The following is a 23,095-nucleotide window of genomic DNA, read 5'->3' as shown; positions in this document are numbered from 1 at the left end:
TTGTGCCGCTCACAATGCCTCACCTGTTGACCTTCACAGATCCCCAAGATTCGATTTCAATCCTGAGATTTTCAACGAAATCCGAAAAAAACTCCGTGCATTTTTTGTCACTTTCCATATGAAAGTAATTTCAATCTTGTCGTGCTATCTTGTCACACCCTGAAAATTGATGTAAGTGTGACAACTGGCCAAAGGTATTTCATGTCAGAACGTTTGACGCAAGTAAAAGTTAGACTCCCGTAAACATTTTTAACTATAACTCGGGACTCCAGCAACCAATTTCAACCAAACTTAGGGACAATGCACAGCATGGTCAGCCAAAAAAAACCTGTTTGTTATTGTTTATATTGCGTGCTTTTGTTTTTGTTTATTCAAGGTCAAACATTAAAACGCGTTTTTCTCGGAATGTCGAAATGGCGGGTGCGACAAGATAGCACGACGACGTCGATTTCACCGTACCTATGTGTTTTATTTTGTCTAGTCTTTGACATTTTTTTATTGGAAAATGGTCGCATTTCGATCGGTTAGAAGAGATTTTTTGTTTTTACGGGTGACCAAGAACTGCGCGAGAGTTTCATTCTGCGATGTCGCAGATAAATTCCCGGCTAATTCCTGCACAGCAGATTCTGATGTTCGTTTTCAGTTAATATTTACTGAAAACCGCTCTAATTTTCAGTTAGTTTTTCGCTGAACTTCACTTAAAATTTGTATGGAGCTGTCAAAGTTTGCTGAAATTTCAGCAAGTTTTCATTTACAGAAAGTTTCAGTAGTTAAGATTTCAGTAAAGGTCCTCAAAAACCACACATTTATTATTCTTGCAAAAAAAGAGATCGATAACAATACTCTCTACTTTTGGCGATTAATAAATTGGTTTTACTTTGACAGTTCCACATTGAGGCCGTTTTGCGAACCACTATTCAGCACCCAGATTGATAGGATTTTAATTTATTGTTGGAATATTTTCCAACTGGTAAGGGTTTTCTCAAGATTAAGGCTACCAACTGTACGGATTTTTTCCTTACCATACGGATTTTCGAACCTCTTCGCGGATTTTTAACAGGCCGGAATTTTTGTAGGGAATTTTACGCATAATACGGATTTGTACGGAATTTTAACAACTTTTTAATCATTGAATTGCTTTTTTGATTTGCGTAAAAGAGGTTTTGGGTGACTCACCACACAAAACCTTCGGACGCTTAGAAATGAGCAGAAACTTGCAACAGAGACCACAAAAGACCCGGGGGTCGTTAAAGTGGATTGCTTTGCTTTTTTGCTTTTTTGATTTGGTCGAAGCTTTTGTTAACTCAACATTTTTATTTTTCTGTGAGTTTGATTTAAAAAGGGAAAGTTTTCTGGGGTTTTCTCAATTCAAACTTGACTATCAAAAATTCTAGAGTTTTTGAACTATTGTCTTTTATATGTTGGTACGATCTTTTTAAAAACTCTAGAATTGTTCTTTAAGAAATTCCTTACTAAATATATTTATCCATTTCCAAAGGCTTTCTAAAACTTGTGAAATCATTTGAACATTTGAATTAACAAATCTAGAGTTTTTTTTAAAGGTCCTATAAACTGTTGTGTTTCACATGTTATAGGACCTTTTCAATAAAAAAAACTGTGTTACGGATTTTTGCTCAGCAAGAGTTGGTAGCCTTACTCAAGATTATTATTTTTAAAACATGTACCGTAAACTGGGGTCAATCGGGACACATGGGGCGAATTGGGACAGCAGTTTTAACCATGTTGGAGCACAATATTTTGATTTTTCTGGTTGGTTTCGGATAGAACAGACTCAGACCAACAAAATGTGTTCATCCATTTCCAAATTTAAAAGCTTTAAGTGCTCTAAAAACGGCTGTCCCTATTCAGACTGTAGTGCCGATTCGCCCCAGATTACGGTACTTGTGTGTCCTCAAGGTCCAGGCACTATTTTTGAAAAAAGTTTTTTCAATAGTGTTTGAAAAGATAGTTGCGTTGAAAAATCTTATTTTGAATACCGGGGTGACTTTAATAGTCATAGTTTTTGTTGTTAAAATCAGGTTAAAGGTGTTCAAATTTCATTTTTGAGGCGAATGTACCATCACTAAGGTTGCTGATATAGTTTTGAAAAAAAAAAACTATGTTTATATTTAGTTAAGTAAGTTTATAAGCTTTTTAACAAAATACATATAAATTTAAGGTAAAATTGTTAAATAGTCAGAATTTTGCCTGAAATTTGTTAAAAATAGTTTTGTTTATAAAATTATCGATTCATATTGCATTTTAAACTGGATTCGAAGCACGAATCAAAAGTTGTTATATTTTATATGAAATTTGTTCTACTGAAAATGTCTACAAATTTGGCATTTTTATTTAATTAAGTTTCAAAAATACATAATATTTATTTTTTTACTAATTTAGTTTACCTTCTGCTAGTGGAAAATTGTCCAAATAATCCGAAAATGCATTCCGTTTTCTGATTTGAAATCATGTTCATTGGGAAAATCATGACACTTTGAGAATATGAAAATAATGCTATTCATCAACGTTTTCTTAATTATACTTAACTAACTTTTTTAAACTTTTCAAAATTTGATGAAAACTTCTTCTAGAAGTACCTTGAACCTTTCTTTACTCCGGTCAGTATGGTTCCATGCAATTCCGTACGTATTTTATTTGTACTCTTCATTGTGTGTGTGTGTGTGTATGCAACCGACCAAACGGGTCCACGCGGTCGCTTCTTACAAATTGAGTTGTTTCCATGTATTTTAGATTTACATTCTATACATGCAAATAACTCGCATAGGCATTTGGATGGTGTTAGCTCTGCCGAGCTTCGGTGACCCATTTCTACGCAGGCTAGCCGTGCGCGAGGTACCTCAGCTTAAATCGACAAGCCCCACCCTAAAGAACGTTTGCATCAATCGGATTCAAACGTTATTTAGAACTTCTGAACCCTTGTCAAATGGACAAGGACCCAGCACGTATATAGTTTTAGAGATAACAGTGTTCTTAATTCCAGTCGTAGCTCACCAAGCCGTGATGGCTTAGTGTTTTGCATTTTTGCTTAACAATCCAAAGGACGGGGGATCGAACCCCGACTCGAGCAACTTTGATTTTTGATTCATGTTCAGAGCTTCAATTTATGTTTCCTAAACTTTCTCGTTGGGAGCAGATGGGAATCGAACCCAGGACCATTCGCTTACAAAGCGAACAACATAACCAGTCAGCTACGGCCACTCCTTATTTTATTTGTACTCTTCATTTTGCGAAAAATATTGCAAACCTATCAAAGTCAACCCGTTTTACGGTACTCTCTTAACCCCACAAAATGGTTCAAATTGGTAGTTTTTCATAGTTGAGGAACTTTTTGTCATAAAGTGAACTTTTCATATTTACATAAACTGCAACAATATTTAGGTGACAGCCCTTTTGGCCCTTACAGTTCTCCTTGAAATTGCATTAGGAAGGGCCCGTTATGAACAACATAGATTATGAGTTTTATTGCGAAAATCAACGTAAATTAAAAAGCATTAAAGCCGAGTTGAGAAGAATGATGTGTTTTATCGTTCGGTAAATTTTGGCAAGCGATTTTCTCGAATCAGTTTTTTTTGTTTTGTGCCCTAATGAAATGTTTGGCTCGATATTTAAAAATGTTTAGAGCAGTCGAGCGTGTACATGTGCCTAACTGCGTTTGACTTAATTTCCTTTGGCCAGTTGACGCACTTGCAGCTATTTTCAGGATGTGTCAAGAAAGCACCACAAGACCGAAAAAAAATTCATATAGTTTTTTTAGAGTTTTGTTGAATATCTCAGTATTTAAATCAAATTTTGGAGGTCTGTGAAGGTCAAATGGCGAAACAATGAGAGCAGCACAAGATGACGTCCTTAAGGAGTTATATACAAATACATGTAAATCGGCAAAAATGTAAGAGGTTGAAAAAACTCTATTTTTACGCTATTAAAATAACGTCATGATTCAAATTCCCGGACGCTTCGAAACCCGGACACTTTATCTTGTTTTATCAATTATTTGGATATAAGTTCGCATTATGAATGTCAAAACTGTGTTATTTGATGAATTCCAACATCAATTTTCATTTAAAGTTTGTTTGAACACTGTAGTTAATGCCAAAACAATTAAATACAATAAAATTATAAGTTTACCAAAAATGCAAAACATTTCACTTGAAATATTTCATAGGCGTTCGAAGCACCGGGAAGGCAAAGCAGAAATGTATGGTTTCGATTTCCTTAAATTCTAGCAAATTTTCATATAAACTATCGATTGTTTTAATGTTAACAGCTTATTTGAGACCTAAAGAATGCCATTCACTAACATTTCAGTCCAAATTTGAGCGATTCATAAGTAAAATCGAGTGTCCGGAATTCGAAGCACAACAAATCATTTTAATTTTCTAATTCTGATGAAAAATTGTTAGAAAAGACATATTTTGCATGCATTTTCTTGAAACTGACTGTTTATACTACGTCCTGATGATATTTCTACATTTCCAACTTATTACATGATTTTTTGCCAGCTATAACAAAAATTATATGCTACTAAGTGTCCGGATTTCGAATAATGACGTTATACATTTTGATCTATTATCAAAACAAATTTGATAAAAAAAACATTTGGTTGTATCATTGCCGAGATATCGCTATTTGCCACTCCTAGTAACATTTTAGGTTTTAAGTAGGCCATAAATGCCTACTTAGGTTTTATGAGGGTTTTGAGAACCATGATAAAACCTGTAAGTTTAAAAATATTACTATGGACGATATCTTAACACTACTTTGCCCAAACCAACTCATAATTTTGGTGAAGACTCGTTTAACTAGTTCCGTGTGCATGACGAAGACCGATTTTCAAATAGTTAATTAAAAAAACGTAAGTTTTAATTTTTGTATTTTTTTAAACAGCAAAATAAAAAAATCGGACTTCGTCATACATACGGAATATGTCTTGAGAGTATTCACCCCAAATTTCATCGAATTTGGTTCATCCCATCTCGAGATATCGTGGCACCCATAAATCAACTCGGTGATTCAAGAAAAACGCTCAGATAGTTTGACAGTTCGCTTTGCGCATGGCTACATTTTGGGCTTAAATCGCATCTTTCTCAGTTTTAATCACAAAATATCTTCATGAAACTTTAAGGAGTGATTGCAAATCATCTTTTTAGTAGATTTAATCAATTTTCTGTATTATTACATTTTGTGACTTTTAACATGTGTGTAACCCTTTAACTCAATTTAGCCCAGAATGCACGTGCGACAATGGCGAATTGTTAAATTTCGGAATCTTGACTGATTTACAAAGAAAACTTATTTTGATTAGCACGATTTTAAAGTTGATATTTTAGATGATAAGTAGGGTGAGAAGATAAATGCAAAATTTTTAAAAATCCTATGTTTCATCCCTTTATAAGGCCCTGGAAACTGACAGATTTCAATGTGAAATAAAACTTTCTAAAATTGTGTCAAAGATTGCAAAGCGATCTCAGTTTATCCTAAAAAAGCGATTAAAAACTTTTTTTTAAATTCCGGCTATTTTGTGTGATCCATTTTTGATAATATTTACTGTGTACTAATATAGTGGTTTAACTTCTGTTTGAATGATTTTTTTGTGTTTATTGAAGATTATTAAAAACATAACAATGATAACTTAAAAAAGGCAAACAAATGTTTAAATTTTGGCGGCATCCAGAGCCACCCCCATCGAATGTTATATTAGCTATTGTGTGAAGATGGTACAGCGAAAAAATAAACAACATCGACCGATCCGGCCACACAATTACTGTATTCTGCAAAACTGATGAGGAAAGTCTTTGAAAAATCCAGCACCGCGCACATATGTTCAGGCCCGCTTCAAAAACAGTAGAAAGCGCCAAAATGGAAGAGCAGATTCGCCTAATTGGACTAACCCCGCAGCAAGTAATAACCATGATGATCCTCCGCAAGATAATGATTGTGGTCCGAATTTTCCCTTCAAAAATTGAACGCTTGCGCTTTTCTCTCGATCGTTTGCCTATTTATTATGATTTTTTTTTGGTTTTGTTTCCCATTAACAAATCGTTTCTTACATAAAAGTTTGAAGAGGAGGTGCAAAACTGAAAAATGCCTTCGAGGCCAATTTAGAATATTAGTGTGTTTTTGTTTTGTTTCGATGATTTGTTGAGAGCTAACTCCCAGTTGAAAATGTAAAAGAGTGCAATGTTTGTTTTGTTAACTGCGCCACCCATCCAGAATGGCGAATGCATCATCAATAGAGTTTATTTGTCTCACAGAAAGAGAGTGTCACAGAGTTGTTAGATGGTTTAATGTAAACGCGTAAATGTGTTATCCGTTATCGCAATAGTCGAACGTTCTCTTTAAATGATTCGCAGCGTTGTGTGTTGAAAGTAGGAAAAAGTGAGGAATGTGGTAGAGTTAGTAAACTACGTTAAGTTACTCTCCAAATGATGGAAATTTTTACTACCACAACTTTTATATGCATGTATTGTAGTGTAATTTTGATTATTTATTAATCCGTGACACCCACACCTACATCTACACACATATCTTTATTCGAAATAAAAGTCAAGTGAATCGTAACAGAGAATATTTTCTATTTATTCCGAAAAACAGTCTTAAACAGATATCGTGCTTTCCATTTCATTAGGGCACAAAACTTTTGTAAACAAGAGTGTATCCCTCTCACACCTTATGCAAACTGTCATACGAGTGAAAGGGAACACTATAGTTTGCAAAAGTTTTGAAATGTTAGGCTCCATATAATTCTCCGCCAACTCACACAGCAGTTGCCCCGACACCTCTTCGATTTGAGTGAAACTTTGTCCTAAGGTGTAACTGTTGTCCCTGACCACGAATCCGAGGTCCGTTTTTTGATATCTCGTGACGGAGGGGCGGTGTTTCATTTTTGAACATGCGAAAAAAGAGGTGTTTTTCAATAATTAGCAGCCTGAAACGGTGATGACCACAATATTCCTATAATTGGTCGCCGTGGTTTCAAGGCCCTACAAAAAAAAAACGGTGATGAGATAGAAATTTGGTGTCAAAGGGACTTTAATGTCAAATTGGACGTCCGATTTGATGGCGTAGGGAAAATACGGGGGGTTCTGTTGCTGGTAAGTTTATAGCCTAAATAGTATTTTTTGGAGCTTTACCGACCATCAAACTCTCCATATGACAAAGATAGGTGTTTGATTAGAAATTGTATTTTTTTTCCCCTACTCAAAATTCCGAAAAATAAGTTTTTTTAAACCAGTGTTGCGTTCCTCACGCGCTCACGCGCTCGTGAGCGCTCACTTTTCGCTCATTCGTGAGGAGGAGCGCTGCGCGAGCTAGCTCACGTTTGCCCGCGCTCACGTTTGCTCCGATTTTTCAGCTCGCGTTTGCTTCACGCTCGCGCTCGCGCTCATATTTCGCTCACGGAGCGCTCATTTTGGACGTGTCGCTAATCATTAAACGTTTTTGAGAAAGTTTTTATTTCAATTCTAGATGAATTTTTTGCTTGAGGTGTAGTAGGGCTGAGGACATATGATTTTGTGAACAAATTGTATGATATATGAATTGGAATAGCTTATTTTCATCAACCTTGTTTTAAAATAAAGGTTGAATTTGCAAGTCAAATCATTTTTAGACATACAGTTGAATGTATAAATATTTTAGAATTTAAAAGCCTTATTGTAGCAGAGAGGTGAGGGGAGGGGTATAGACGCCTAAATAAAAGGGCCTGTAAACATTAGAAAAACTTACAAAACAATGAATTGATTCAAGAGGATTTATGCATTGGTAAGTTCGATTCAATGTTAAATGCTTCGTTGATTAAAATATAACATTAAACTGTTTTATGTACCGTCAGTGGGGTGACATTGGGTCTGGGGGTGAGATTGGGTCAAAGTGATTTTTTACGGATTTTACCATTCCTCAGATTCTTCTCAATGAAACTGGATTCTGCTAAAAAAGTTGTGTAGGGGACATCTTAAGATGACTTCGCTGAAAAAAATCTCGTTCCTAGAACGAATCCGGTTATTTTGGCAGCTGTCTAAAATTGAGGTACGTTTTTGGCCAAAAATGACCTCTCGGAAAATCATTTTTCTAATATTTTTGTTGCGATTGCTCAAAAACTACCCAAATGTTTGAAAATCTCCACTTCAAACATTGTCAATACGATTCCTTCGAACAAGAAACACTTTTGGATGACTTGTTTTTACCATATCGTTGTATTTGAGCATCATTTTAGTTCAAACTATTGGCATTAAAGGTAGTGTTCATCAAAATTCCCCATATTTTGGGAAAATGTTAGTAAACTATCTAAGAACAAATCTACGTTGAAATTGTTTTTGTTATTAAGAAATTACAAGAGGTGAATCGTTTTTTGACCCATAGTCACCCCCACTGACGGTACCTAATCAGTGTTTTGACTACATTTCCAGATTGCGGGTCAGAATTAGCTACTATTAAAAAAAAGTTATTCCGTTTATTAAATCTTTAAATGATTCAGTGATAAGAAATGGATGATCATTTCTATAAGGTTAGTCTTTATTTGGTAGACGTTTCAGAAAATAGGGTAACATTTTTGAAACAGTTCTATTTTAAATATTAGCCTAAAAATTGCTAATGGTTGAAATAACCCTTTTGACTCAAATCAAATAAATTGTCAATATTTTCACCACAAAAGGTTGGCTCTTCTTCCAACAAGTGGATTTTATTCAACACTTCCGCAACCAAACCTCTGAAAATATTCAATTACAAGTTATATATGATTTTTGAACATGAATGATTGTAACTGTTTAAAAGATTATTCAAAAAATCAAAACATACATAAATTGTCATTTTTTGTACATAACAGCAATACAATATGGTCAAATATGGATTTGATTTGTGAACAAATAGTGCATCTCTTCACGTCAATGAATGTTTACATTATGAATTAAGTTTTTTGTTAATTGTTCGAAAAATGTCTAGATTTTAAATAGAACGTAAATTTCGGATCGCTGACCAAATCCATTTCATTGCATACTTTTGTTTGTTCGACCACTTTCTTGTTTGTTTTGCTGCCTGTGCTGAGATAGTTCTGGAAACTTCGTTTCAAACAGGCAGATGCTTCAACAGGAAAAAACAACTACCTACTTTGGCTCACCAGCTCACGTGAGCGCAAAACGCTCCGGTGAGCGTGAGCGAGCACGAGCTACCTGATAAAAACTCACGCTCCAGCTGGAGCGAGCAAGCCTTCCATGAGCGCTCGCTCATTCGCAACCCTGTTTTAAACTTTGCCATTTTCCGTTACTCAACTGTACATTTTTTTTGTAACGTGTCATTTTAAGCAGGGTTGCGAATGAGCGAGCGCTCACGGAAAGCTTGCTCGCTCCAGCTGGAGCGTGAGTTTTTATCAGGTAGCTCGTGCTCGCTCACGCTCACCGGAGCGTTTTGCGCTCACGTGAGCTGGTGAGCCAAAGTAGGTAGTTGTTTTTTCCTGTTGAAGCATCTGCCTGTTTGGAACGAAGTTTCCAGAACTATCTCAGCACAGGCAGCAAAAACAAACAAGAAAGTGGTCGAACAAACAAAGCAAAGCAATGAAATGGATTTGGTCAGCGAACCGAAATCTATGTTCTATTTAAAATCTAGACATTTTTCGAACAATTAACAAAAAACTTAATTCATAATGTAAACATTCATTGACGTGAAGAGATGCATTGTTTGTTCACAAATCAAATCCATATTGTATTGTTGTTATGTACAACAAAAAAAAAAATGACAATTTATGTATATTTTATTGATTTTTAAATAATCTTTTAGACAGTTACAATCATCCATGTTCAAAAAATCATATATAACTTGTAATTGAATATTTTCAGAGGTTTGGTTGCGGAAGTGTTGAATAAAATCCACTTGTTGGAAGAAGAGCCAACCTTTTCGTGGTGAAAAATATTGACAATTTATTTGATTTGAGTCAAAAGGGTTATTTCAACCCTTAGGAATTTTGAGGCATATATTTAAAATAGAATTGTTTCAAAAATGTTACCCTATTTTCTAAACTGTTTGCCAAATAAAGACTAACCTTATAAAAATGATTAGCCGTTTCTAATCACTGAATCACTGAAAGATTTAATAAACGGAATAACTTTTTAATGGTAGCTCATTCTGACCCGCAATCTGGATCAAATCAAAACACTGATTAGGTACATAAAAACAGTTTAATGTTATATTTTAATCAAACAAGCATTTAACCTTGAATCGAGCTTACCAAAGCATAAATCCCCTTGAATCAATTCATTGTTTTGTAAGTTTTTCTAAGGTTTACAGGCCCTTTTATTTAGGCGTCTATACCCCTCCGCCCCTCTCTGCTACAATAAGGCCTTTCAATTCAAAAATATTTATACATTCGACTGTATGTCTAAAAAATTATTTGACCCTTGCGAATCCAACCTTTTATTTACAAACATGATTGATGAAAATAAGCTTTTCCAATTCATATATCATAAAATTTGTTCACAAAGTCATATTTCCACAGCCCTACTGCACCTGACGCAAAAAAGGTGCAGTGGTAATGCTACAGGCATAACCATCATGACGAAGAACTTCGGACACAAAAGTTAATGATTTTTTTTATAGTTTTATTATTTGCGTTTCTTGGCCACAAAATCAATCACGAAACGGTTATTTCTTAAGATCTATTTATTTCTGCTCTAAGATCTTATGGTATTTCTGCTCTAAGATCTTATGGTATTTTGACGTTGGATAACGTCTAAAGTTTTGAAACGCTTCACAGCTAATCGTAATGTCAAGATTTTCGTGCCAGTTGATTTGAAATCATTTCATCAATTAAACTTTTGGCATTGAACATTTTTTTAGAAATATTTTGAAATAATTGAAAGCCATTATCAGGACTCCAATTCATTACAAAGAGCCAGTCTGAACCATGTGTTAAAGATTTTCTTTGCGTCACAACAAATTTGAATCACATTAAACGATTTATTCCACACATTACAAGACTTTTTCTCGTTTTGACGTTTCTACGGCGTTCTCTCTGCCTTTCTACGGCATTCGCCACCTAGATTTCTTCGTTCCACGAAATCCCAAAACGAAAATCTATTTCATTTGCGTACTCAAATCACTCTCGACAGTCTACGAGGAAGGGACGACACAGCGGCAACAAAGATAGCTGAAGGCGGAGAAGCATCGTGGCGAAGGGGCAGACCGAACCTGGAAGGGTTCAATGTTGTTCGCGATGGGAAAATGTTTTGGCAAGGCTCTTGCCAGCCATCGGCGACAGCCAAGTAAATTTCAACAGCAAGCATTAAAAAGCCCCTTTTAGGGCTCAAATTGATTACGAAAGAGTTGTTCTCAATTTCAATAATTTCGCAATTATCGATTTATTACCCCCAGCGATTTATTACTCATATTGCCAAAAAGTTCAAGATGGTATGTCAGAGACATAACCGAAAGACATAGGACCAAACATTTTGAATGAGTTTTGGATTGCTAGTGAAATCTGGGATAAGATTATTGTATTTTGTTTCATAGATTTGTCGGCAAAATTGTCCTAAATGTTCCCCCAATGTGAACTTTCCATGACGGCACCGGCAACTCCAGGTTGTGGCCACTACTGTCGAAATGGCCATTTGCAGGTTCAATATCAAAACAATGAATTTTGATACCCACACCCAACCGGCGGTCGCATGATTGTGATACATGGCGGCATGAAAGTATATCAGAATCAACCGGACCCTAAGATGACAGTTTTCGTGAGTTGCGCGTATTCACCGACAGATGGCAAGTGGGCCTTGTCGGAGTCCGTCCATCAAATACGAAACTCAAAATTTGCATATAAAACTTTTTTTTCGTGACGGCTTTTGCGGCACGCTCACTTCAACTTTTCTAGACTAATATTTGAACGTGGCTTAACTCTAAACAAGTTTTTAAAGAAAATGATTCCAGAATGCTTATTTTGTCGTTTTAAACCAAAACAAGGCAAAAACTTTATTTATTTAAACTATTTGCCATTTTCAAAAGTTTGGCTAGATTATATCGAAGGCCGCCATCTTAGGCCCACTGGGCCCACAAAACGGGGTACGCTCAGTTTGTATGGGAGCTGTCAACATGCTCCCGGGCTGATCAGAATCTGCATGAAATCTGTCCTCATGCATTTTTTGCGATATAGGGGTATGACATTTTTGCCCGTTACCGACAATTATCGACATTACCGAAGGCTTTTTGGTTGTATTTTACAAAAAAAAAAAACTTAGCAGAACGAGGATTGAACCACCAACTTCTTGGTTTTTGATCCGACACGCTACCACCGCGCCATGGACGCTTGATGAAAAGTGAGTGAAAGAGCACCAACATATGCTTCTCTTTAGAGTGTTGCTCGGGGACGGGCCAGCATTATATGTGTTGGTGAGAACTGCAGATCGCTGAAATGTTTACAAGTGGGCAAAATGATCTAGGGGCTTGCTGCATAAAATGTTATAAAATGTGACATTTTCTGCAGCAAATCCACTGTTGCAGATTTTGAGATATATTTTTCCTTTGGGTGCATATTGCAACAACCCGTATGTTTCGGTTAATGTTACCCTGGGCCCAAGAGGAACCTGCTTTGAGGGCACCGGCCACTCCAGGTTTTAGCCACCACTGCCGAAATGGCCATTATCATGTTCAATATCAAAAACCATGAATTTTGATACCCATATTGCCACAACTCATATGGTTCTGTAAAAGGCCCTCCGGGCCCCGGGGGAACCTTCTTTGAGGGCACCGGCCACTCCAGGTTTTAGCCACCACTGCCGAAATGGCCATTTTCATGTTCAGTATCAAAAACCATGAATTTTGATACCCATATTGCCACAACTCGTATGGTTCTGTAAAAGGCCCTCCGGGCCCCGGGGGAACCTTCTTTGAGGGCACCGGCCACTCTAGGTTTTGGCCACCACTGTCGAAATGGCCATTTTCATGTTCAGTATCAAAAACCATGAATTTTGATACCCATATTGCCACAACTCGTATGGTTCTGTAAAAGGCCCTCCGGGCCCCGGGGGAACCTTCTTTGAGGGCACCGGCCACTCCAGGTTTTAGCCACCACTGCCGAAATGGCCATTTTCATGTTCAGTATCAAAAACCATGAATTTTGATACCCATATTGCCACAACTCGTATGGTTCTGTAAAAGGCCCTCCGGGCCCCGGGGGAACCTTCTTTGAGGGCACCGGCCACTCTAGGTTTTGGCCACCACTGTCGAAATGGCCATTTTCATGTTCAGTATCAAAAACCATAAATTTTGATACCCATATTGCCACAACTCGTATGGTTCTATAAATGTCCCCCCAGGCCCCGGGGGAACCTTCTTTGAGGGCACCGGCCACTCCAGGTTTTGGCCACCACTGGCGTAAACAAAATCTTTGAACGAATTGGGGGAAGCTTCCTGACTGACCCGGCTGTGCATCCCGGGGCCGTGACCAATTACACGAGCTCGTAGTAGATTCGTTGTACTAACCCATACAACAGGGCTACAACAATTTTCACACAGTCTACTATAGGTTAAACGATTTTACTCCACTGCCTAAAAGTTGCCTCCGCTGGCGGTTTTGCTCGTCCCCGGGTGTATCTGTAGTTGGTCGCAGTCTTTGATGGCCTTTTCAGGTGACGAATTTAGATACATCAATCGAACATCCGTGGAAGGAAACTCGACGCATCGAACCCAATCAGCGTGTACCATGAAACGGGAGTGTGTATGTATGGTGTGTCATTCTACGGCATTCGCACACAATTTGCCCTCTTCGGTGCTGCTCTCCGATTCTCTCTCTCTAGAAAATAAAGGTAATTTTTCAGAAGAAATCCTTCTCCGGAAGAGAGAATTTGGGGCTCTCTCTCCCTGCTGCTGCTGCTTCAAGCGTCTGCGGCTCAGATAGTTATTATGAGCCGACCCGACTTGTTCAGCATCTCGGTGGCAACTAAGTGGAGTGGAAAGGGTAGAACGCATTTTTATACTTCTACTTCGCTATTACTTCCCCTCTTTTCACAAGCACGCAAGATTTTTTCCTCATTTTGCCGTTCCTACTGCATTCTCTCTGCCTTCCTACTGCATTCGCCACCAAGATTTGATCGTTCCGCGATATGCCAAAACAAAATCTATAAATATAGGTCGATTTGTCATTTTCGCAATCATTTCACTCTCGACTTTCAAAGAGGAAGGGACGACGCGTCAGCAAATGAGGAAAGGTGAAGGCGAGAAACAGACACGGTAGTCTCGAGCTGGGCCGCAGTTCCCGGTCGGACGAGTCAACCAAACCGGGAATACCTGACGGCGGAGATGCTTGAGCTGAGGATAAAGTTGAAGCGTTCAACGTCGTTTCGATGGGGCTTTTTCTGAGCCAGTGTTTTTTGAAGGCTGTTGCCAGCAATCGGCGACGGCTCCAAATTTACGAAAAGTTATTCTGACTTGTGCATTTTTGCAGCAGGCGATTTTCCCTCTCCGTGCTCACACACACACACACACACACACACACAAGCGCGTATGACATTCTACCACACAGAAACAGTGGTTTCATGCTAACTCTGTGGTGAAATGATTTTTATTCGATCTTTTTTTAAATTTTTAGGGAACATTCTTAGAGGGAAATTTTGAAGGAACAACTCTTTCGTGAGATATTTGGTGGCCCTGAAAAGGGCCGTTTGTTTATCAAATCTTCCGCGAGGTGTAGTACTTCATTCGGGCCGCTTCTCCGGTCAACGTTGAGGAAGATGTCCATGGCTTTGGTCTGGGTCAACCTGCATCAGCACCACGTTCCTAAGTGCTACTTGCGGCGGGGCTTTTGCTTCTTGTCCGTTACACTTGCGATGGTGGAGGAGCTGCTCTTCTTCTTTCCCGATGGTCTACAGTGGCGATTCGTTCCGAAGTTCCGATCCTTCGGGGTGATGGCGGCCAGATTCGTTTCGTCAACCAGCGGACGGGCCGTGGGCTTGGCCGGTTTCTCTCTCCTTCGGAACCTTGGCCTGTGGTTTGCTTCTCCTGCGGTGCAGCGGTTGTTCTTCGTTGTTTGTCCGTTAGGCTGCCTAGGGAAATTTTCGCCTTCTGCGCCCTCTTCTGCTGCAGCTGATGTGGCCTCGACGACGATCCAAAAATTATGAGCTGAAGCACTCACACACACACATATGTAATCGCTCGTAAATTTCGAGGTGATTCTGATAGAGTTATCTAAGCCCGCTCTCACGCACACTAGCACGCCATTTGTTTTGCTGGACTGTACAAAATTTAACCTCAATCTTTTTCGTGTACGTACACGCAATACATACGCACGTAGATAACTCTATTCCGAGGCTGGATTTAATTTCATTTCCGTTTTGCGTAACCGTGCAGCAACATTACAGAGGAGCAGCTACATTTTGATACCTTTATTGCCCCAACTCTTATGGTTCCGCCAATTTCAAATTTCATGTCCAGTATCAAAAACCCTGAAGTTTGATACCCATATTGCCCCAACTCTTATGGTTTCGCAAATGTCCCTTCATCGGAACACCCCCTAGGGCTCCGGTCACTCCGGATTGCGGCCACTACAAATTTCATGTCCAGTATCAAAAACCCTGAAGTTTGATACCCATATTGCCCCAACTCTTATGGTTCCACAAATGTCCCCTTATCGGAACATCCCCGGGGCCTCCGGCCACTCTAGGTTGCGGCTATTACTGCCAAAATGTCAAATTTCATGTCCAGTATCAAAATCCCTTAAGTTTGATACCCATATTGCCCCAACTCTTATGGTTCCGCAAATGTTCCCTTATCGGAACATCCCCGGGGCCTCCAGGTGGTGGCCACTACTGCCAAGCGCTTGGTGGCGCTTGCGAGAGGAGCTGAGCTCCTCTCGCTTCGGTGGTAGACCACCGACTGAAGCCAGCCTTCCGATTTCCCATGGTTTTGTAGCGAAGCGGGAAGGCTAGTTGCTGAAGACGCCACCTAGTGGCGCTTGCGAGAGGAGCTGAGCTCCTCTCGCTTCGGTGGTAGACCACCGACTGAAGCCAGCTTTCAAATTTCCCGTGGTTTTGTAGGGAAGAGAGAAGGCTGGCGCTCGCGAGAAGAGCTGAGCTCCTCTCGCTTCGGTGGTAGACCACCGACTGAAACCAGCCTTCCGATTTCCCATGGTTTTGTAGGAAGCGGGAAGGTTAGTTCCTGAAGACGCCACCTAGTGGCGCTTGCGAGAGGAGCTGAGCTCCTCTCGCTTCGGTGGTAGACCACCGACTGAAGCCAGCTTTCAAATTTCCCGTGGTTTTGTAGGGAAGAGAGAAGGCTGGCGCTCGCGAGAAGAGCTGAGCTCCTCTCGCTTCGGTGGTAGACCACCGACTGAAACCAGCCTTCCGATTTCCCATGGTTTTGTAGGGAAGCGGGAAGGTTAGTTCCTGAAGACGCCACCTAGTGGCGCTTGCGAGAGGAGCTGAGCTCCTCTCGCTTCGGTGGTAGACCACCGACTGAAGCCAGCTTTCAAATTTCCCGTGGTTTTGTAGGGAAGAGAGAAGGCTGGCGCTCGCGAGAAGAGCTGAGCTCCTCTCGCTTCGGTGGTAGACCACCGACTGAAACCAGCCTTCCGATTTCCCATGGTTTTGTAGGGAAGCGGGAAGGTTAGTTCCTGAAGACGCCACCTAGTGGCGCTTGCGAGAGGAGCTGAGCTCCTCTCGCTTCGGTGGTAGACCACCGACTGAAGCCAGCTTTCAAATTTCCCGTGGTTTTGTAGGGAAGAGAGAAGGCTGGCGCTCGCGAGAAGAGCTGAGCTCCTCTCGCTTCGGTGGTAGACCACCGACTGAAACCAGCCTTCCGATTTCCCATGGTTTTGTAGGGAGGCGGGAAGGTTAGTTCCTGAAGACGCCACCTAGTGGCGCTTGCGAGAGGAGCTGAGCTCCTCTCGCTTCGGTGGTAGACCACCGACTGAAGCCAGCTTTCAAATTTCCCGTGGTTTTGTAGGGAAGAGAGAAGGCTGGCGCTCGCGAGAAGAGCTGAGCTCCTCTCGCTTCGGTGGTAGACCACCGACTAAACTAATGCTGTGGAGGGGGTGGCGTTTATATTTATATCAAAACCGTCGGCCGCGTTGCTTCTGTGATTTTCCCCTCTGCTTGGGGAAGGCGTTTCATTTTTCGGTTTCATTTGGAAATTTTGGATTGCTACCCTGTATAGAGCCCTAAGACGAAGTTCTTCGTCAAAAAATCCATCTAGAATTGAAAAAAAAACTTTCTCAAGAACGTTAAATGATTAGCGACACGTCCAAAATGAGCGCTCCGTGAGCGAAATATGAGCGCGAGCGCGAGCGTAGAGCAAACGCGAGCTGGAAAAATCGAAGCAAACGTGAGCGCGGGCAAACGTGAGCTAGCTCGCGCAGCGCTCCTCCTCACGAATGAGCGAAAAGTGAGCGCTCACGAGCGTGCGAGCGCGTGAGGAACGCAACACTGCACCCATTTTTGTAAAAACATCGTCATCGGATTCGGTGCAAAAGTGGCTGACTGGACTGACAGAAAGGATTACAACTATGTTCGGGATTTCCTGAACAACACGAAGATTGAATACTACAGCCATGACGATCCAGGTAAACGCTCAAAACTCTTAAGTTGAAAGTGATCGAAGTCTTCAAGATGACGAGTCACAACAATGCAATGTTCGAACTGCTTGCAGTTTGGGCATGGTGGAAGGACCTGCTTCATCAAGAGTCGTTGTGCAACCTGCGGAGGTGAGCACAAAACTCAAGCTTGCAACACAATCAACGATCATGCTGCCAAGAACTGGAGCTGCTCAAAACGTACTGAGTTTGTAAAAATTCGGCAGCAAGCGACGACGAGGCACTAACCAAAGCATTCACGGACGTGGATTTTCCTGCTTTGGCGTCGCCATGAGTGGGATCAAGCTTCAATACCAAATTTAAAAAAATATCTTCATTCATTAGTATTAAAATAAGTCTATTCCAACCTCCTAACATGAGCCAGCTCACGTAGCGCTCCTCCTCATGAATGAGCGAAAAATGCTCGCTCATGAGCGCATGAGCGCTCAACATCGCAACACTGGTTAGGGTATATTATCCATTAGCGAACTCTCTGAAGGTGTTTTGATTAAAAATTCAATAAAATTTCAATTTCAAGTCTATAAATCTTTTATTTGGTGTTATATAAAACTATGTTGACTGACTTTTAATTGTCCTTTTCACCAAATAAGAGTTTTGAGTTTGAAATCTGAAATTATCTATGGCGACTAGCACAATAAAACAGCATTTCAGGGTGTGGGGTTGGGATTGGGATTGAGCATGAGCATGAGCATGAGCATGGTTGACTGCCAATGAGCTGCTACTCCGTTATTGACAGATCAGCTGAAGTTAAACAATGAATCAAAATGATCAGTGGGAGCCAACCATCCGTTCACTGTTTAACCCTGAAGACCCCGACTTTATTAGTCAATACCGGCGCCCTCCCAAGAAGCCTGCAGTTCAACGAAAGGGAGGAATGTTAGTCCGATAGTTGAAGTTGCAGACTCATCAAGCACATAGTTTTTCGCTATATACTTGTTGATACCGCTTGAGACCGTTGAATCCACAGCATCTCCTTCAAGCATCACGTGATTATTTTTTTTTGGGTTAGTAGGATAAGGTATTGGCTTTTCGATGCCTCCCGAGCTACAACGCTATGGGGAGGACTTTCATAACAGACCCGTCGGCGAGCCTTCCGAGCAACGATGCTATGGGAAGGTCTTTCTGGTTAACACACAAAATCACTCACACACAGTTATTTTGCTCCACTATTAACTCAACGATCCAAATTGTCAGTGCGTCTTTCGTTCATTATATAGTATTGGCTTTTTCACCGCAAAAAAAAATTAAACCTTATTCGAAAAATTTAAACACAATCCACCCGACGCCGTGCCTTCCAATCAACGATGATATAGGAAGGGCTTTGAAAATCACAAAAGAAATCACTTTTCACTCCGAATATTTTTACGACCACGCGCTCCCTTTGTCAATTATGCACTCTGCACTCGAACAGCGACACAAAAGAGATGGAAAATAACACGAAAAACAGGACTTCGCGTCCCCACAGGCACCGCACTACTCGGTGTGGGGTTGGGATTGAGATTTCAAAAAGTGTCCACGTGGTTTGTGGATGGTCCAGAAGAAATCAGTATCAAGAATCAGATAGTGACAAATTGAAATGCCACATAGTTGAACCAACTAAACAATCTCCATTTGACGGTAGTTGACCGTTAATAGTGAGTAAACCGATCAACGACGTATTGGTAGAGAATTACCCACATGTCATTTTATGGGAAATTCAATGTACTTTTCGAATCTACATTGTCCCAGAAGGGTCATTTTTTCGTTTAGAACAAAATTTTTCATTTTAAAATTTCGTGTTTTTTCTAACTTTGCAGGGTTATTTTTTAGAGTGTAACAATGTTCTACAAAGTTGTAGAGCAGACAATTACAAAAATTTTGATATAAAGACATAAGGGGTTTGCTTATAAACATCACGAGTTATCGCGATTTTACGAAAAAAAGTTTTGAAAAAGTTACTTTTTACGTTTCTCTTTGTTTCGTCGTCCGTGTCTGTCGCGAGTGACCATGAACGGCCATGATCGATGACGACCATCTTTTTCAAAACTTTTTTTCGTAAAATCGCGATAACTCGTGATGTTTATAAGCAAACCCCTTATGTCTATATATCAAAATTTTTGTAATTGTCTGCTCTACAACTTTGTAGAACATTGTTACACTCTAAAAATAACCCTGCAAAGTTAGAAAAACACGAAATTTTAAAATGAAAAATTTTGTTCTAAATGAAAAATGACCCTTCTGGGACAATGTAGATTCGAAAAGTACATTAAATTTCCCATAAAATGACATGTTCCAAAATTTTTTACAGTCGAGTAACGGAAAATGGGAGAATTTTTAAAACTTTTTTAGTGTTTTTTTCGATGAAAAATACGTTTTTTCGGAATTCTGAGTACGCCATCAAATTGGGCGTCTAATTTTACATAAAAGTCCCTTTGACATCAGATTTCTATCTCATCACCGTTTCAGGCTGCAAATTATTGAAAAACACCTCTTTTTTCGCATGTTCAAAAATGGAAGGGGTCGTACCGCCCCTCCGTCACGAGATATCAAAAAACGGACCTCGGATTCGTGATCAGGGACAAAAGTTACCCCTTAGGACAAAGTTTCACGCAAATCGAAGAAGGGTCGGGGCAACTGCTGTGTGAGTTGGCGGAGAATTACCCATGTTCCAAAATTTTTTACAGTCGAGTAACGGAAAATGGGAGAATTTTTAAAACTTTTTTAGTGTTTTTTTCGATGAAAAATACGTTTTTTCGGAATTCTGAGTACGCCATCAAATCGGGCGTCTAATTTTACATAAAAGTCCCTTTGACACCAGATTTCTATCTCATCACCGTTTCAGGCTGCAAATTATTGAAAAACACCTCTTTTTTCGCATGTTCAAAAATGGAAGGGGTCGTACCGCCCCTCCGTCACGAGATATCAAAAAACGGACCTCGGATTCGTGATCAGGGACAAAAGTTACCCCTTAGGACAAAGTTTCACGCAAATCGAAGAGGGGTCGGGGCAACTTTTCCCGATTTCGTGTGAGTTGGTAGAGAATTACCCATATATAACTTGTAATTGAATATTTTCAGAGGATTGGTTGCGGAAATGTTGAATAAAATCCACTTGTTGGAAGAAGAGCCGCCCTTTTCGTGGTGAAAAATATTGACAATTTATTTGACTTGAGTCAAAAGAGTTATTTCAACCCTTAGGAATTTTGAGGCTTATATTTAAAAATAAAACCGTTTCAAAATGTTACCTTATTTTCTAAAATGTTTGCCAAATAGAGACTAACCTTATAGAAATGATCAGCCGTTTCTAATCACTGAATCATTGAAAGATTTAATAAACGGATTTTTTTTAATGGTAGCTCATTCTGACCAGCAATCTGGAAATGTAATCAAAACACTGTTTAGGTACATAAAACAGTTTAATGTTATATTTTTATCGACCAAGCATTTAACATTGAATCGAACTTACCCCAGCACAAATATTCTTGAATTATTTCATGGTTTTTTTCGTTTTTTTCTAAGGTTTACAGGCCTTTTACTTAGCCGTCTATACCCTCCACCCGCACCTCTCTAATACAATTAGGCCTTTAAATTCTAAAATATTTATACATTCAACTGCATGTATAAAAAAATATTTAACCCTTGCGAATCCAACCTTTTATTTAAAAACATGGTTGATGAAAATAAGCTATTTCAATTCATATATCATAAAAATTTGTTCACAAAGTCATATTTTCACAGTCCTACTGCACCTTAAACAAAAAATCCATCAAGAATTGAAAAAAAAACTTTCTCAAAAGCGTTAATTGATAAGCGACACGTCCAAAATGAGCGCTCCGTGAGCGAAATATGAGCGTGAGCGCGAGCGTGGAGCAAACGCGAGCTGAAAAATCGGAGCAAACGTGAGCGCGGGCAAACGTGAGCTAGCTCGCGCAGCGCTCCTCCTCACGAATGAGCGAAAAGTGAGCGCTCACGAGCGCATGAGCGCGTGAGGAACGCAACACTGATTTTAAGGGAAGTTTAATGTATTTTTGGAATCTACATGAATCCGGAGGGTCATTATTTCATTTAGAACAACAATTTTCATTTTAACATTTCGTGTTTTTCTAACTTTGCAGGATTATTTTTAGCGTGTAACAATGTTTGACAAAGTTGTAGAGGAGACAATTACAAACATTGTGATATGTAAAAATGAGGGGTTTGCTCATAAACATTCCAAGTTATCACGATTTTACGAAAATAAAAATGTATGAAAAAGTTGGTCGTCCTTGATTATGGCCGTTTATGGTCACCCGCGACAGACATGGACGACGAAACAAGAAAAAACGGAAAAATAACTTTTACAAAACTTTTTTTTCTTAAAATCGCGATAACTCGAGATATTTTTGAGCAAACCCCTTATGTTAATGTAGATTTGAAAAATACATTAAATTTCCCTTAAAATTACATGTTCCAAAAAAAAATTTACAGTTGAGTAACGGAAGATGGCAGAGCTTAAAAAAAATTTAGTGTTTTTCCGATGAAACCCATGGCATATTGATAGTTTTAAAAAGTACTCTGGATTTTATCTACCACCTGTAAAGTTATTATTATTACATTATTATTATCAGTATTATTTAAAAATTAAAACAAAAAGAGCGTTATTCTACAACATTACGCAGTATTAAGATTATTATTACCTTTCGTCCTTTCTTTCCATTTTATTTCTTTTAACTTTGAATTTGACACTTCCCGAACTTTATTCAAATGAACAATGGAAAATAGTTGGTATAAATACTCAAAAATTGGGGTTTCAGAAACATTATTTACAAACATACCTTGGACGACCCCTAGCGCCAATAAACAATTAAAAGTTTTGTAATGATTGCTGAAAAACTCAAACAAATTGTATCTTAGTTGAGGCAATTTGAAGGGATTACAGACATGTAGAAAATTTCATATTACAGAAAATTCACTAAATTCACTGAAAAGATGATTTTCAATCAATCCTGAAATTTTCATGAAGATATTTCGTGACTGAATCGAGTAAGAGACGATTTAAGTTCACAACTGTGCCATGCGTAAAGCGGACTATCAAACTTTGTGGACGTTTTTCTCTAAACACCGAGTTGATTTACGGGTGCCACGATATCTCGAGATGGGATGGACCAAATTGACTAAAATTTTGAGTGAAGACTCCCAAGATATATCCCGTGTACATGACGAAGCCCGACTTTGAAATTACGACTTTTGAAAAAATACAAAAAATCAATTACTGACGAATTTTTATATTAAAAACATAAAAATATTTTTTATCTTTTTTTTTAAATTAAGTTTTTGAAAATCGGCCTTCGCCATGCACACAGGACCAGTTCTTCACCGAGTCTTCACCAAAATTTTGAGCTGAGCGAGTTGTGGCGCTATAACCACGGCAAATAGTGTCCAGGGCATTCGTGGAAATACAATGTCCCATCCCAGAGGGTCCCGGAGTACCAAACTGTCTTAGCATGGTGCTCCCGACGAATACAACCAAAAATTTCGGAGCGTATGGTGGTGTGTC

This window comes from Culex quinquefasciatus, chromosome 3, assembly GCF_015732765.1.
Source record: "Culex quinquefasciatus strain JHB chromosome 3, VPISU_Cqui_1.0_pri_paternal, whole genome shotgun sequence".
Classification (NCBI taxonomy): domain Eukaryota; kingdom Metazoa; phylum Arthropoda; class Insecta; order Diptera; family Culicidae; genus Culex; species Culex quinquefasciatus.
The sequence above is the reverse complement of the archived record's forward strand: the minus strand, read 5'-3'. Positions refer to the sequence as shown.